The sequence below is a fragment of the Mobula hypostoma genome, chromosome 5, assembly GCF_963921235.1.
Source record: "Mobula hypostoma chromosome 5, sMobHyp1.1, whole genome shotgun sequence".
NCBI classification, from domain to species: Eukaryota; Metazoa; Chordata; class Chondrichthyes; order Myliobatiformes; family Myliobatidae; genus Mobula; species Mobula hypostoma.
In genome coordinates, this window is record NC_086101.1 from 5601081 (window position 1) to 5618630 (window position 17550).

General features: G+C 44.7%; 1 protein-coding gene across 2 annotated transcripts in view; it reads right to left on the minus strand.

The window, feature by feature from the left end:
* The window catches only part of LOC134346519 (tenascin-X-like), a 240216-nt gene extending 238358 nt beyond the window's left edge, over positions 1 to 1858 (minus strand). For both annotated transcript variants that reach the window (XM_063047926.1, XM_063047923.1), the window contains exon 1: positions 1756 to 1858. The gene's annotated coding sequence lies outside the window, so the exon portion shown is untranslated. The remainder of the gene's footprint in view (positions 1 to 1755) is intronic.
* Positions 1859 to 17550: the final 15692 nt, after the last annotated feature.

The window sequence follows — 17550 nt, forward strand, 5'->3', positions numbered from 1 at the left end:
CAGACACGTAAACACACACACACACTCAGACACACACACACACACACACACACACACGCACACACACACGCGCACGCACGCACACACGGAACACACACACACACACACACACAAATACACGCGCACGCACGTACACACACAGACAGGTAAACACACACACACTCACACACAAATACACACACACAAATACACGCGCACGCACGCACACACGGAAACACACACACACTCACACACCTGTACACAGCAAGTTAGTGGGAATGGAGGAGCGAAAGTGCGTGCACTGTACAGACTTGCCCGCTACTAGTGACGAATGGAGAATCTGCAGATGCTGGAAATCCAAGTAATACTGTACACACAAAATGCTGCCTGACCTGTTGAGCTCCTCCGGAATTTTGTGAGGGTTACCAGTGAAATTCAGCGCCCGCTCCAACAGTGCGCGGTGTGTCTACAGCAGCAGCAGAAATCCAACCCGTACGGCAGACGAAAGCCGTTTTCGTTTTCGTTTCTTGTTTCTTTTTGGTAAACCTGCCACACGTCCCCTGTACAGGTCTCTGCCGGAATCGGCTGGAGAGAAGTTCGCTTCACGGTCTCCCGCCGCGTAATCTCCAACCGTTCCCCGCCACTGCTTCCTCGCCTGTCCTATTCCGGACAGGAGCCGGAACATTCAGCCTGAAGCTGCGCGGCGCGCAATTTCAGCGGAACCCCCTTTTATTTCAGACGTTAAATATTTGCCCTCTTTGGTAGGCGCCAAAGAACATTAGGAAAAGAGCAGGGAGTTATCCAGCAGCACAGACACACAAAACGCTGAAAGAAAGCAGCACCTATGGGAATGGATGAATGGCGGCGTCAATGGGTCGACTGACCCTTCATCAGGACTCGAATCTCCAGGTGCCCCTGTGAAAATTTGCCCTTGATAAACGACAGAGTGAAAATCACAACGCTGTGGGATCTTGCTGTACTCTAATTGCAACCGCGGTCTTTCGTGGTTTGTGAAGAACTTTGGAGCGCCCTGCAAATGCAGACCACTTTTTTGTTTTTTCGGCTCGCTAGCTGGGTGACCCACGGGATGATATAACACACAGCCGGGCCAATCGGCCCATCAGTCTTCTGACACTCCCGGACTCTCACCCGCCACCTCCCATTCCAACTTCCAGCTGAGACTCAGTGAATGAAATTTTAATTTTCGTGCAACGGGTTCCGAACTACTGCTGGAAAATCATCTCTTCTCACTAATATCTGATAGCCAGTAATCTTAACATAATTCATGAGCCTTTCAATTCTTTAAATAAGTGTCGAGATAGCCCCAATATTTGGAAGAACTCGCGCTATTGAGTTACGAATCTGTATTAAGGAATCTCTTAAACAACCTGCACAGGTGTCAGCTCCTACGGCTCCCCTTCCCTCCCAGTACGGACTGGAACCCTGCGGGAAACTGGAGCGAACTGCTCTTTGAGCATTCGTATTTTTCTCAACTTTTTAATCCTCAATACCTCCGAAATACGATGAAAAAATGCATCATTTCCAACCAGTCCTGGAGAATCCTTAAGAAGAGTCCAACATAGCTCAGGTGCGCAGACTTTACCACCAGAGATCATAGGTTCGTCATCCCGACTCCAGAGAAAGTTATAATAGTTATTATTGAAAAGATGTGTTCTTACAGACGCATCTTTTCTCTCCACCCCAAAAGCAGATACCCCCTCCAAACGTAAGTGAAATTAAATATGGAAAAGGCGCTGGAGTCGTGGTATTCCTTACCTCAAAAGAGTGAACGGCTGCGGAGCTCAGCTCGATGTGAGTTGGTGCCTCCGGACGGGACTCTGGTGGACTGACTGCCGAGTAAATCCCCTCTGCCACTGATCAGCTTGGCTCCGGGCTTCAAAGTGTGTCTCTCTCGCGAAAAAAAAGGCACCCATGTGATTTCACCCCGTGATGTCATCAAGGAAATGCCTTAAACGTATACAAAAGCTTTAACTCTTTTACCAACCACTGACCCCTTCCCCTGAACCCACCCCGCCCTGTCCAAGAGGGCTAGACACCAGTTCCCAAGTTGCATCTGTTCTTCACATTTTGGAAAAGGGCTTTCACATCTTAAGCCTGGTTGTAGCTTTTTCACCAGCCAAGGCAGGACCAATGGCCCGTTGTATCTCCATGGAATTCCCAAGGGGCTCGGGTGCCAACAACATCACGAAGGATCCGGCCCACCCTGCTCATGGACTGCTTGCCCCACTCCCATCAGGGAGGAGGCTACGTAGCATTCACGCCAGGACCACCAGACTCAAATACAGTTACTTTCCCCAAGCAATAAGGTTGATCAACACCTCCACCCACTAACCCACCCCAATACGCCCCTAACCAAACGACTTTATCATTTCCTGTCAGTCACCTAATGCACAGACACACTTGTGTCTCGAGTCACTTTATGGACATACAATCAATCTGCGTATATCAGCTATTTTATATATTTATATTTATTGTATATTTATTGTGTTTTTCTTATTATTGTGTTCTTTATCTTATTATTGTGGTTCCTTAAGGTTGCCATGGGGGGTGGGGGTAGGAGGGAGTACCCACTACCTATTAAATGCTCCAAAAGGTATGTGGCTCAAGTAGCCTCTGACAACCAAGTCCAGTTTCTGGCCTTCACGTGTGTCTTAGTTCTAAGCTTGGGGTGTATGGGGTGTCAGGGAGGGGTAGCACCTCTGGTGGGGGAACATGTCGCGTCCTTTTCAAGGTGGTTAATCCACCTTTGGTCCCCACCTGGCACTCAGCTCTCACCTGTGGCTCCCCGTAGCTGTTTGCATGTGACAGCGGCCACACCCCAGGCAACGGCTTTGACAAGCCGGCTAAACCAGGTGAGGGTAGCCGACGGGTCTCAAACCCTCGGTGAGATGGGGAGTTGTCTATCACAGCATGTGAAGACAGACTCCGGCAGACTGAGCGGACGAGACCAATGGAAGGTCCAACAGTCAAGAAGGCGGTCTCTGCGAGCATCGTGGAACGTGTAGAGCAGGACAAGACACAGAAGATGTCCTGGTCATCCACTGCACCTAGTCCATCCCCAGCCGTCTAAACTCTGTCTTGCCACTGGATCCAGATGGAAATTGGGAAGAGAGAGTGAGGCTGACGCTGCACAACTCTCCCTCACTTAATTCCAAATCACGCGCTAGTCTCAACACCATCATAGGTCCTCATCGACGTCGACGATGGACGAACACAAGTTCTAAGCTCAGGAGAAGGGGCAAAGATGGGTTACTGGCACCTTAAATCCAGTTGCTTCAGACAGGGGTTCATCATTTGTGGTTGGCAGCTCATCTACGAGAAGGAAATCTCTGATCTCAAACCTCTACTACCTTGTGGCTATACCCACTCATGGAGAAGGCTTCGGAGTAAACCCTGAGGAAAATTCTGGAGCTGGGAACCCTGAAGCAGTCCTACATCGAGTTCAATGCTGACTGGCAACTCCTGTGATTCCACTGGTAGGAAAATATTTTGATCTCTTCCATTCCTTTGCTCCATCAGCCGTGTGGAGAGGGGGATCCCGTGGCATGGGCAACAGCTTGCTCTCCATATTGTACTGCCCTGGCTTCTGTATCACATAGATAGCTACGATGCAATTGACCTCGACCATCGGAGGGTCTCATATCTTATTGTGGTTTTTCTTGTGCTACGTTGGATCTGGAGTACCAATTACTTTATTCTCCTTTACACCTGTGTACTAGAAATGACATTAAACAATCTTGACATCTCAGCACTGGTGTGGCTGATCACCTGCCAAGGCTAATGGTCTGTTGTATGTCAGTGGGGAGCTCTCTTGCCTGAGTTAAATGGAGATGGGTTTGCGTGCACAATCCAAGATCCTCATGGCACACTGGGTGAGTGTTAAAGTTAAAGTTTGATTGTCATTCAAACACACATGAATATCCATGAATACAGCTAAATGAAACAGAGCTCCTCTGGAGCCAAGGTGCAAAACACAGAACCAACAGTCATACACAGCACAAGTCACATATAGCGTACATAAGATAGTAATAGACATAGAGTCACACAAAATATACCTGGTTTAAAATGGCACTGGTGAATCTCAGAGACTCTGGCTGGTGGCAAATGAAACCAGGAAAACAACTAAAAAGGATAGAGTGCTTTAACAAACTGAATACTTTGCTAATCGCTCTTTTTCTGGCAAACGATCATCGCAAGCAATAGTCTGTGACTTCCCTTTGGACTTGGAGGCAATTTGATGTGGTAGAACTGAGGCAAGGTAAGAGCAAGGAAGACCCCAGGTTCAATTGATCCAAGCACCGGGCCAAGTAGGAAAGGTTGTGTACAGGCTGAATCAATGGGGGGTCCAGGCCCCAGAGCATATCGAAGCAACTGAACCCGATGTTTGGACGATGATGATTTCAGCACTGGGCCGAATTGGAAAGGGCAAGTACAGGCTGAACCACGGCAGTGAGGCCCTGGCCACAGAGTGTTTCGAAGCGGTTGAACCCAATGTTTGGACAACTATTTCGGCGCCGGGCCAGATTGAAAAGGTTGGGTGTCAGGGGTGTGCTTGTTCAGCTCTCTGCTCTGCACTGACTGGGGACGGACTCAGTGTGGACTTCAGTTCAGAATGTGACTTGCTTGCATTTATCGTTTGCATGATTTGTTACTTTTCTCTCTGCTCATTGGGTGTTTGATAGTCTTTTTTTAATGGGTTCCTTTGTGTTTGGTTATTTCACGGTGGCCTGTTCCGAGATGAATCTCAAGGTTTATAATGCATATGTACTTTGAGCTGTGAAGTCCGTGAGTATCAAGTTCTGTGGATTGGAGCGGGTACAATGAGCCACGAAGATTTGGATTCAGATTTAGATCGAGATTCAGTTTCAGGTTCATTTATTTATCATGTGTACATCAAAATGTCTTATTTCCTTTAATAACCAACACAACTCAAGGATGAGCTAGGGGCCAGCGCACAAGTGTTACCACTCATTCCTAAGCCAACATAGCATGTCCACAATGTTCAGCAAAATAACGCAAGCAACAGCAGTAAAGCAAACCCCTTTCCACATACTCACACTCTCACACAGAGTCACACACATGCACACACAGTGACACAAACAGACCCAGGTTTTGGCCACTGGACCTTGACCTCCAGACTCATTGACTTTAGCCTTTGGCCTTTAGGCTACAATCTTCAATCCTCGGTCTTTCTGTACTGTGAGTATTTAATAACTTTGAAATACCCAAAGGTATGAAGGGTCCTTGACATAAATATAGCTAAATTCTGGAAGTAAATGAACAAATATTGACTGGGTCAATTTACTTTCATTATGGATAGTTTGCATTTGCATTTGAGGCAAATTCATGGAAAGTTCACAAAGTTGATTCATCTGATGAAAAAATTGTCTGATGAGGAATGGTTGCCCATCTAGAGTCTAAACTCACTGGACTTTATAAAAATTAGAGTTATAACATTATCACCACACTGGGACATTGACAGGATCCAGAGTTTGGCTGAGAAGAGGCAGATGGAATTCTATCATGAAAAATGGCAAGTGATTCACTTTGGAAGATCAAATTGAAAGCAGACTACAGGGTGATTGGCAGGATTCTGGGCAGTGTGGAGGAACAGAAGGATTTTGGGGTCTATGTCCATAGATCCCTCAAAGTTGCCACACAAATTGCTAGAGCGGTTAAGAAGGTGTTGGCCTTCATGAGTCAAAGGACTGAGTTCTTTTGCTGTGAGGTAATGTTGTACCTCTGTGAAACTCTGGTTAGACCACATTAGGAGTACCGTATTCAGTTCTGATCACGTCATTATTGGAAGGATGTGGATGCTTTAGAAAGGGTGCAGAGGAGATTTAGCAGGATGCTGCCTGGATTAGAGTGCATGCCTTATAAGGACAGGTTGAATGAGCAAGGGATTTTTACTTCGGAGTGAAGGAGGATGAGAGGTGTACAAGCTTGGATAGAGACTGGCAAAAAGGAAGAAGTATTCTAAAGGCAAGATGACACAATGGTGGTGGCAACAAAGGAAGTCAAAGGTGACATATAAACCAAAGAGAGGGCATATAATAGAGCAAATATTAGCAGGAAGTTGTGGGATTGGGAAGATTTTAAATACGAACAGAAGGCAAGAAAAAAGTCATTAAGAAGGTAAAGATGGAATATTAAACTAAGCTAGCTAATAATATTAAAGAGGATACTACATGTTTCTTCAGATACATAAAATGCAAAAGAGAGGCAAGAGTGGATATCAGACCACTGGAAAACAATGCTAACGAGGGAGTAATGGGGGACAAGAAAATGGTGGTTCAATGTGGAAGACACGAGCAGTGTGGTAGAAGTTCCAGGTGTCAGGGGTCATGAAGTGTGTGATGTTACCATAACTAGAGAGAAGGTTCTTGGGAAACTGAAAGATCTGAAGGTAGATAAGTCACCTGGACCAGATGGTGCACATCCCAGAGTTCTGAAAGAGGTGGCTGAAGAGATTGCAGAGGGATTAATAATCATCTTTCAAGGATCACTAGATTCTTGAATGGTTCCAGAATTTTGGAAAATTGCAAATGTCGCTCCACTCTTCAAGAAGAGAGAGCAGCAGTTGGGAAAAAATAGGTAACAGAGGGAGGTGATGGGCAGGTAAGAGTAGGTGAGAGAGGGAAAAGGGAATGGGGAATGGTGACGGATGGGCATTACCAGAAGTTCGAGAAATCGATGTTCATGCCATCAGGTTGGAGGCTACCCAGATGAAGTATAAGGTGCTGCTCCTTCAACCTTAGTGTAGCCTGATCGTGACAGTAGAGGAGGCCGTGGACTGACATATCGGAATGGGAAATGGAATTAAAATGGGTGACTACTGGGAGATCTCGCTTTCTCTGGCAGACAGATCATAGATGCTTGGCGAAGCAGTCTCCCAATCTACGTGGTCTCACTGATGTACAGGACCCCGCACTGGGAGCACAGGACTCAGTAAATGACCCCAACAGACTCACAGGTGAAGGGCTGCCTCACCTGCAAGGACTGTTTGTGGCCCTTAATGGCAGTGAGGGAGGAGGTGTAGGGGCAAGTGTAGCACTTGTTCTGCCTGCAAGGATAAGTGCCAGGAGAGAGATCAGTGGGAAGGGAATCATGTCGGGAGTGATCCCTGTGGAAAGCAGAAAGTGGGGGGAGGGAAAGATGTGTTTGGTGGTGGAACCCCATTGGAATAACAGATTTTACAGAGAATTATGTGCTGGACGAGTTATGGGTTAGATAGTTCTTAGCCTCTACATTCTATGAAATATGAAACTCTAGATAGATAGACAGACATACTTTATTGATCCCGAGGGAAACTGGGTTTCGTTACAGTTGCACCAACCAAGAATGGAGTATAAATATAGAAATATAGAACCATAAATAATTAAATAATAATATGTAAATTATGCCAGATAGAAATAAGTCCAGGACCAGCCTATTGGCTCAAGGTGTCTGACCCTCCAAGGGAGGAGTTGTTGGGGAGGATGTTGAGAGAATATTTCCCCTTATAAGGCTATCTAGACGCAAGTGTTCATTGCTTCCAAACAAGGGTTCACTCAATCTGGGTGGAGATGAAGACTTTCTGTTCTCAGTGTGACTCTGTGCAATTCTCTGCCCAATGAGCTGTGGACATGAGCATCTTCAAGATTGAAATAGATAAATTGAAGATTAACAGATTGCTCATCTTTATACTTTATTAACCCCTGTGTTTTACAGACCTGTCTGACGGTCCAAAGTGGTGATTTTGAATTAAGATCTTCTGAGTCATTTCACTGCATTAGTGCAACATTAGACACAAAAAAATCCGTCTTTACAATGAAAGCTACTTATCAACGGGTTTTATACGGACTGGTGATCCAAATTGTCCAATTCCATTGTACCTAGTCTGTGGCAAACAACTTACAAATGTTGCAATGGCTGCGGCAAACTGAAAAGACATTTAAATACAAATCACAGCCATACGATAGGCAGGAAGGTAAGAGAGGTGGGGTAACGCTTTTAATTAAGGATGAGATCAGGGTGATGGTGAGAGACGATATAAGATCTAAGGAGCAGAATGTTGAATCCATCTGGGTAGAGATTAGGAATAGTAAAGGGGAAAAAAAACCCCTGTTGGGAGTTGTCTATCAGCCACCAAATAATAACATTAAAGTGGCACGGGCAATAAACAGGGAAATATCTGAGGCATGTAAGAATGGAACAGCAGTTATCGTGGGGGACTTTAACTTGCACATAGATTTGGTAAATTAAGTTGGTCGAGGCAGTCTTGAGGAGGACTTCATAGAATGCATCCGTGATGGTTTTCTTCAACAGCATGTTACTGAACCTACAAGGGAATGTGCTAACTTAGATCTAGTCTTCTGCAATGTGACAGTTAAAATTGGCAATCTTGTAGTTAGGGATCCTTTTGGAAACAGAGATCACAGTATGATTGAGTTTCTCGTACAAATGGAGGTGAAATAGTTCGATCTGAAACCAGTGTATTATGCCTAAACAATGGAGACTACAACAGGATGAGGGAGGAGTTGGACAGTGTAAACTGGGAACACAGGCTATATGGTGGGACAGTTGAGGAACAGTGGTAGACATTCAAAGAGATTTTTCACGGTGCTCAACAAAAGTATATTCCAGTTAAAAACAAGGACAATAAGGCTGGGGAGAGCCAGGAAATAAGAGAGTAAGGAAATAAAAGAAGGCATTAAACTAAAAGCTCATGTGTGCAAAGTCGCCAAGAGTAGTGGGAAAAGTGGAACTGGAAGATTGGGAAAACTTTAAAAAGCAACGAAGAACCACTAAGCAGGCAGTAAAGAAAAGGAAACTAGATTGTGAAAGTAAACTAGCACAAAATATTAGAAATTTTTATAATTATATAAAGTGGAAAAGGGTGAGTAAAGTTAATGTAGGTCCCTTGGAGGACAAGAAGGGGGAATTGATATTGGGTAATGAGGAAATGGCCAAGGCTTCGAATGACTATTTTGTGTTGGTCTTCATGGTGGAGGACACGTCTAAGACGCCAAAGAGAGATGTTATGGATGTGATGGGAGGTGAGGACCTTAATACAACAGCTGTCACTGAAAAGGTAGTGCTGAGCAAACTTGTGGGACTGAAGATAGACAAGTCCCCTGGTCCTGATGGAATGTGTCCCAGAATACTGAAAGAAATGGCAGTTGTTATAGCAGAGGCTTTGGTGATAATGTACCAAAATTCTCTGGAATCTGGACAGGTCCCGGCAGATTGGAAGACGGCGAATGCCACACCGCTGTTCAAAAAAGGATGCAGGCCAAAGGCAGGTAGCTATAGGCCAGTTAGTTTAGCGTCTGTAGTTGGGAAAATGCTTGAAGCTATCATTAAAGAAGAAATAGCAAGGCATCTGGAAAGAAATGGATCCACCAGGCAGACGCAGCATGGATTCAGCAAAGGCAGGTCCTGTTTGACAAACTTACTGGAGTTCTTTGAGGATATAACAAGCACAGTGGATAGAGGGGAAACAGATAGACGTTATTTATTTGGAATTCCAGAAGGTGTTCGATAAGGTTCAAAGGTTTGAAGATTCAATTTAATGTCAGAGAAATGTATACAATATGAAACCTGAAATGCTTTTTCTTCACAACCATCCACAAAAACAGAGGAGTGTCCCAAAGAATGAATGACAGTTAAATGTTAGAACCCCAAAGTCCCTCCCAGCCTCCCAGTAAGTGGCAGCAAGCAACAGTCCCCCCTTTCCCCACCGGCAAAGAGAAGCATCGGCACTCACCACTGAGCACTCAAGCGTAAGCAAAGCAATAACAAAGACACAGACCTGCAGTTACCCCAAAGACTACGCGTTTCACCCGGTATTCGACATACCACAGGCTCTCTCTCTCTCTCTCTCTCTCTCTCTCTCTCTCCCTAACAAGGGAGAAGGAAGTGTCTCCGTTTTCCCAGCAAGCAGGGAGACATAACAAACAACTCTCTGGTTTGCAATGTTAAAAATCCGTTATGTCATTTTTCTCAAGCTCTGTGCCCGAAGATCTCAAAGATCTCGGGTCTCCGGGCACACAGCCGTAGATATACTGACTCCCCTGATGACACACGGGTCTCCTGCTGTGACACTGACCCTCGATCAGCCCACCTCCAGAGCCCCGAGATCTTAGGCTTCCAAATCCGAGCCGGACTCTTAGGCTGTGCCCTTGGCGTGCCGAACAACAACGACCAATTATGAAACCCCGAAAACAGGTCCCATTCCTGCAAAGAACCGTAGTCAGCATGCAACTCCAGGTCAGGGTCTTCAAAAGAACCCTGAAAGGGAAAAATATAGATATTACGGATAGAAATAGAGCTGTTTCCAAAGATGCAAGTAAAGGAGTCACCGTTTAGTGCCATCCTCACTCTACTCTGCCTCTTCCGATACATGCTGCATAAAAGACTTATCCGTAAGATAAGGATGCATAGAGTTGGGGGTGATGTATCAGCATGGATAGAGGACTGGTTAACCAATAGACAGCAGAGAGTTGGAATATATGGGTGTTACTCTGGTTGGCAATCAGTGTTGTGCGGTGCGTGACGGGGTCAGTGCTGGGCCCGCAACTGTTCACGATATACATTAATTAACAACCTGGAAGAGGGGACCTAGTGTAGTGTATCTAAGTTTGCTGATGACACTAAATTGAATGGAAAAGTAGATTGTGCAGAAGATATGGAGAGCCTGCAGAGAGATATACGAGGGGTGATTGATAAGTCTGTGTCCTAAGCTAGAGGGAGATGAGTTACTAATTTCAGACTTTCTGCATTTTCACTCAAAGGGTTGAGCTGCACGTGCATGTAACAATAGCTGTATAACACATCTCCTTCTACCTTGGGCCACAAACTTATCAATCACCTCTACTGTGGACCACCTGGAGGTCCAAGACGCTGTCGTTACATGCATGTGCAGTTCAACTCTTTGAGTGAAAATGCAGAAGTTAATAACTCATCTCCTTCTACCTTCGGCCACAAACTTATCAATCACCCCTGCTGTGGACTACTTCTACAAAGAAGGGATCCGTATGTTCCACGACTGCTGGACTAAGTGTGTACATATAGGAGGGGACTTTGTTGAAAAATAAAAGTACTAGGTTTTCTAAAATTGACCCCTTCTACCTTAGGCCACAAACTTATCAATCACCCCTCGTAGGTAGGTCAGATGAGTGGGCAAATGTCTGGCAGTCGGAGTACAATGTTGGTAAATGTGAGGTCATCCACGTTGGAAGGAAAAATAAAAGAGCAGATTATTATTTAGACAGTAAAAAATTGCAGCACGCTGCTGTGCAGAGGGTCTTGGGAGTGCTCGTGCATGAATCACAAAAGGTTGGTTTGCTGGTGCAACAGGCTATCAAGAAGACAAATGTTGGCCTTCATTGCTAAAGGGATTGAATTTAAGAGCAGGGAGGTTATGCTGTAACTGTACAGGGTACTGGTGAGGCCGCACCTGGAGTACTGCGTGCAGTTCTGGTCTCCATACTTGAAGAAGGATATACTGGCTTTAGAGGTGGTGCAGAGGAGGTTCATCAGGTTGATTCCAGAGATGAAGGGATTAGACTATGAGGAGAGATTGAGTCACCTTGGACTGTACTTGTTGGACTTCAGAAGAATGAGAGGAGATCTTGTAGAAACATATAAAATTATGAAAGGGATAGATAAGATAGAGGCAGCAAAGTTGTTTTCACTGGTAGCTGAGACTAGAACTAGGGGACATAGCCTCAAGATTCGGGGAAGTAGATTTAGGACAGAGTTGAGGGGAACTGCTTTTCTCAAAGAGTGGTGAATCTGTGGAATGCTCTGCCCAATGACGCAGTGGAGGCTACCTCAGTAAATATATTTAAGACAAGGTTGGATAGATTTTTGCATAGGGGAATTAAGGGTTATGGGAAAGGGCAGGTAGGTGGAGATGAATCGATGGCCAGATCAGCCATGATCTTATTGAATGGCAGAGCAGACTCGGTGAGCCAGATGGCCGACTCCTGCTCCTATTTCTTATGTTCTTATATGACACATAAGTGCAGATTATTTTAAACAGCTACCGGAGCCTCAAAATGAACAGTAAAGCTTTCGTTAATAAATTCACAGTCATTAAGAAGGTTCAGGAAGCAAGTTATTTAGTAGCAGAAAGGAAAAGTCGCTCAGTTGGTGAGAACCTAATAATGCAAGCTTGTAAAATTATCGTGGGTATAATGCTTAGGCAAAATGCGGTGCGAGATATTGAAAAGGTTTCACACTCAGTGATGAAGATGGCTGGTACTTCGCTTGCAAAGATCAGGAAAAAAGAGTCCCCAGGAGCAAAGGCATGATCGTTGACTACCGTAACGGCCAATTCTGGATCTGCAGACCCTGAAGCCATAGGGACAAGGGAACAGCTGGGATGCGGGCACTTGGGTAGTAGGACCCTTCCTGCGTTTCCACTTCTCTTCAACAGTCACTCTTCTGGACTCCTCAGAGTTTTTGGCTGCTCCGTGGATCAGTGTTCCCCTGTGGTCTCCGTCACAAGCCGGCTGCTGCCACTCGTTGACCTCGATATTTTCCTGAGAGAGCTGCTGCTTAAGTTGGTCTTTGTACCTCTTGCATGGGGCACCACGACCTCTCTTGCTCTGAGAGAGTTTTCCATGGAGTACTGCTTTCAGTAACCTGGAGTTGTCCATGCTTGAGCAGCAAAGTGCCTTCAACGCTTGGAAGTTGAACCTTCTCCAGGACTTCATTTTTGGAGACACAGATGATACCCATGATGGAAACGCTCGAGCAACCGGACTTGTTTGCGGTACAGGACCAAGGCTTCGGAGCCATATAGCGGTGTTATGACGACAGCAGCACGGTACGCTTGGATCTTTGTGGACTGACGCAGCTGGTGGTTCTTCCACACGTTTTGAAGGGACTGCTGGCTCTGGCAAGTTGATTGTCAACATCCCTTACTATTGTAGTGTTTTCTTCAGACTGACTGGTAACCTGAAAGCCCTTGCAGCCTTGGCGAACTGCGACTGCAGCCTGTAGCGCGTCCTCTGTGTGCGTGAGAAGAGCACAGTCGTCCGCTTATGGTGGCTCGAGAACGGGCTCTTGAATGGGGTTTGTTCGGGTGAGAAGGTCAACAGTCTCAGTATGATAAGTCAACGTATTGATGACATGTCACATGATGCTGAAGAGGTTTTGTGTGATAAACTGAAAAACAACAGCTTCTCTATGCAGGTTGTTGGTTCAACAGATTTCGCCAGTAAATGTCATGTTGTAGCATTTGTAAGATCTGTAAATGATGCTGAAATAAAATAAAACTTTTTCTTTTGCAAAGAGTTGCCTGAGAAAAAGCAAAGACCAGGATGTATGTAATATCTGGGAACAAAAGGTCTGTCTTGGAGGAACTGTGTTGGCATCTGTACTGATGGTGCCTCATCAACGGTTGTCTCCATGAAAGGTTTCGTTTCTCTGGTAAAAAAAAATAACAGTGTTGTCACAACACTGCTTTCTTCAGAGAGAGGTAATGATATCAAAAGCTCCTGGAAATGAAATGAAGAACGTTCTGAATGATGCCTCAGAAATGGTTAACTTTATTAAAGAAAGACCAGTTCACTCGAGAACGTTTAAAAAGCTGTGTGAAAACCTCGACAAAGAGCACATCAATCTCCTGCTATATACAGAAATCCGGAGGCTTAGAAGAGGAAAAGTTCTCAACAGTGGTTAACAATGCACTAATAGAGGTGCACTGACCTTCATCAACCATGGGATTGAGTTTAGGAGCCGAGAGGTAATGTTGCAGCTATATAGGACCCTGGTCAGACCCCACTTGGAGTACTGTGCTCAGTTCTGGTCGCCTCACTACAGCAAGGATGTGGAAGCCATAGAAAGGGTGCAGAGGAGATATACAAGGATGTTGCCTGGATTGAAGAGCATGCCTTATGAGAATAGGTGGAGTGAACTCCGTCTTTTCTCCTTGGAGCGGCAGAGGATGAGAGGTGACCTGATAGAGGTGTATAAGATGATGAGAGGCATTGATCGTGTGGATAGTCAGAGGCTTTTTCCCAGGGCTGAAATGGCTAACACAAGAGAGCACAGTTTTAAGGTGCTTGGAAATAGGTACAGAGGAGATGTCAGGGGTAAGTTTTTTTACGCAGAGTGGTGGGTGCATGGAATGGGCTGCTAGCGATGGTGGTGGAGGTGGAAACGATAGGGTCTTCAAAGAGACTTTTGGACAGGTACATGGAGCTTAGAAAAATAGAGGGCTATGGGTAACCCTAGGTAATTTCCAAAGTAAGTACATGTTTGGCACAGCATTGTGGGCCGAAGGGCTTGTATTGGGCTGTAGGTTTTCTATGTTTCTAACAGGGTATTTGTGCTGAAAGGTGAATTGCAGGAGGACTTTCAAGAAAATAGTCGGCCAGATTTTGCTGAGTGCTTTGAAGATGAAGAATGGCTGCAGAAACTAACCCACTTAGCAGACATTTTTCATCACACGAACCAGTTGAGCAAGTCTCTGCGAGGCCATGGAGAAAATGTTTTGACTTCAAGTGACAAGATTCTTGGATTTTAAAAAAAGAGATCATCTTTGTAGCAATCATGTTACAAAAGGAAATCTTGAAATGTTTCCACTGATGCTTGGGGTTGAGAGTGAGCAAGGATATCAAAAAGTCTGGAGTCTTATTGAAAACCACCTGGAATAACTGCAGAACAAAATTAAACAGTATTTTTCGTCCCTTTCAACACAGGTGTATGACTGGGTGAGGGACCCTTTCTCTGAATCTTCGGCTCAGCCTGAGAACTTGACTTTTTTTTAAATACAATTTTTATTGTGTTTTTGAAGTGATTACATGGAAAGATGTCTACTCTTCCCCCTTCCCTTAACCCTTCCGCCCGATATATACCCCCAGCTGAAAAAAAAAGAAAAAGAAAGCAGAACTTCCTGGATATTGGAAGGTTTCCACATGCTCCATGAGATTCAAAAGAGAACTTGACTTTGAGAGAAGAGTGAGAACTTTGTGAGCTGCAGTCTGATCATGCACTCAAGATGAGATTTACTGACCTGCCCTTGGGCAAGTTCTGGATTTCTGTGAAAGAAGAGTATCCTGCCACTCGTAGGAAAGCAATGAACATTTTGCTGCAGTTTTCAATTTCTAACATGTGTGAGCAAGCTTTTTCTTGTTGAACAAGCATCGAGAGCAAGGATAGAAATCGTTTCATTTCAGTTGAGGGTGAAATCTCTGTGTGCTTATCACAAGTTCAACCCAGAATTGAGTATTTGTGGAGAGCTGCCAGCACAAGTGGTGCATGCAAGCTCAATTTCACTGCTTAAGAGAAATTTAGATAGATACATGGCTAGTAGGGGTATGGTGGGCAATGGACCCAGTGCAGGTGAATGGGAGTATGGGAGTAGGCAGGTTAAATGTTTCAGCATGGACTTGAAGGACCTGTTTCTGTGGTGTACTTCTCAATGATTTTATGATGCTAGGCTCACCCTTTCCACTTCTGATCCATGGATGAGGATTGATGTGTGTTCCTTGAATTCCCTGCTGCCGTTCAAATCTTTAAATGTTTGATTAGCCACTTCATTCTGGAAAAATGGGCTGCAAACTGGCAGGTGGAATTTAATGCAGACCAGCGTGCAATTTTACAAATTCAGGTAGGGATAGTGAGGGGCAGGGCACTGAGGAGTGTGGCTGAATAGAGGAATCTGACAATACAGATCCATAATTCCCTGAAAGTGGCATCTCACGTAGATAAGGTCATAAAGAGAGCTTTTGACACATCGTGCTTCATAAATCAAAGTATTGAGTGCAGGCATTGGTATGTTAAGTTGAAGTTGTGTAAGACTTTGATCAGGATTAGTATGGAGTACATGTGCAATTCTGGTCACCTACCTACAAGACTGGTATCTATAACGTTGAAAGCGTGTAGAGAAACTTTACAAGGAATGTGCCTTGGGGGCCTGAGTTATAGGGTAAGTTTGAATAGATTAGGACCTTATTTCCTGCAGTGTTGAAGAATAGACAATAGACAATAGGTGCAGGAGGAGGCCATTCGGTCCTTCGAGCCAGCACCACCATTCACTGTGATCATGGCTGATCATCCACAATCAATATCCAGTTTCTGACTTATCCCCATAACCTTTGATTCCACTAACATCGAATAAGGGGAGATTTAATAGAGATATGTAAAATTATGAGGGTTATGGATAGGGTTGGGTGGCAGGGTGGAGATACTTCTCTACCAAAGGAGATGTAAGGCATTCCATCCCTCTGCTATCCTGCAGGTCATCCTTGGGCAACGTATGGCACCTGCTTAACCCCTGAAAAGGGTGACGTAAAGCCAAGGCAGCAAGTAGTGGATGGTTGTATGAGCAGCTGGTGCATATCACAAGTTTTGGTTATGCAATAACTGACACCAGGCAGAGAAACAGGCCCTTCAGCCCATCCAGTCTATGCTAAACTCTCTGAAGAGCATTGATAATAGCCAGGGTCACCATCTTGTAAAGACACGCTCAGAAGAAGGTAATGGCAAACCACTCCTCTTGAAAAATTAGCCAAGAACAATCCTGGTCATGCAAAGACTACGGTCACCCATGTCATATGACATGGCATATAACAAGTGCACAATAGATAGGGTAAATGCAGGCAGGCATTTGCCTTCTTTTCTTTTCAAATCTTTTTATTATTATTATCCAAAATTAACAAGAGTACATTGAAGTAGGCAACACTTACAATATCTCAAGAAAAAAATACATTGTTTTAAAGATTGAAAAAAATTTTGGTGACAAAAAAAAAGAAAAAAAAAACCCTACTAAGCAAGAAAAAGTGAGGGGAAAAAAACCATTAGGTGTTCAACTCCGGACCCACGTGTCATACAAAAAGCTTCTAAAGATAAACAGCAGACCGCCAGCAAGGAAAAAAATATAGCAAAAATTTACAATTAGATCATGGAGGAAATCCATCAATTAACTCAAATGATAGTAACGAGCAAATGAACCCCATCTTTTCTCAAAATCAAACATAGGTTCAAAAGTTCAACTAATTTTCTCCAAACTAAGACATAGCATCACTTGAGAGAACCATTGTGACAAAGTGGGAGCTGATGTATCCTTCCACTTCAACAAAATGGCCCTCCTGGCAGGCATTTTCCTCTGTTGAGTAATACTGGAAAAAGCGGTCATAGGTTAAGGGTGACAGGCAAGGGAAACCTGAGGGGGGACATCAGACGGTTGTGCATGTGAGGAACAAGATGGCGATGGATGCAGGAACATCTGTATCATTGAAGAGAAGTTTGGATAGGTACATGGATAGGAGGGGTACGGAGGGCTATGGTCCAGGTGCAGGTGGATGGGACTAGACAGAACAATAGTTAGCATAGACTAGATGGGCTGAAGGGCCTGTTTCTCTGCTGTAGTGTTCTATGACTTTTAAAAAAGAAAGGTGATAAAGGACTCCATAAGGAAGTGATGAATGTGGGGATAGGGCCAGTTAGGCCTACATTCACTGATAATTGTTTAAAAAAGGATCGAAAAGTAATCCAGGAAATTATAGGCCGGTGAGTTTAACGTCGGTAGTGGGTAAGTTATTGGAGGGA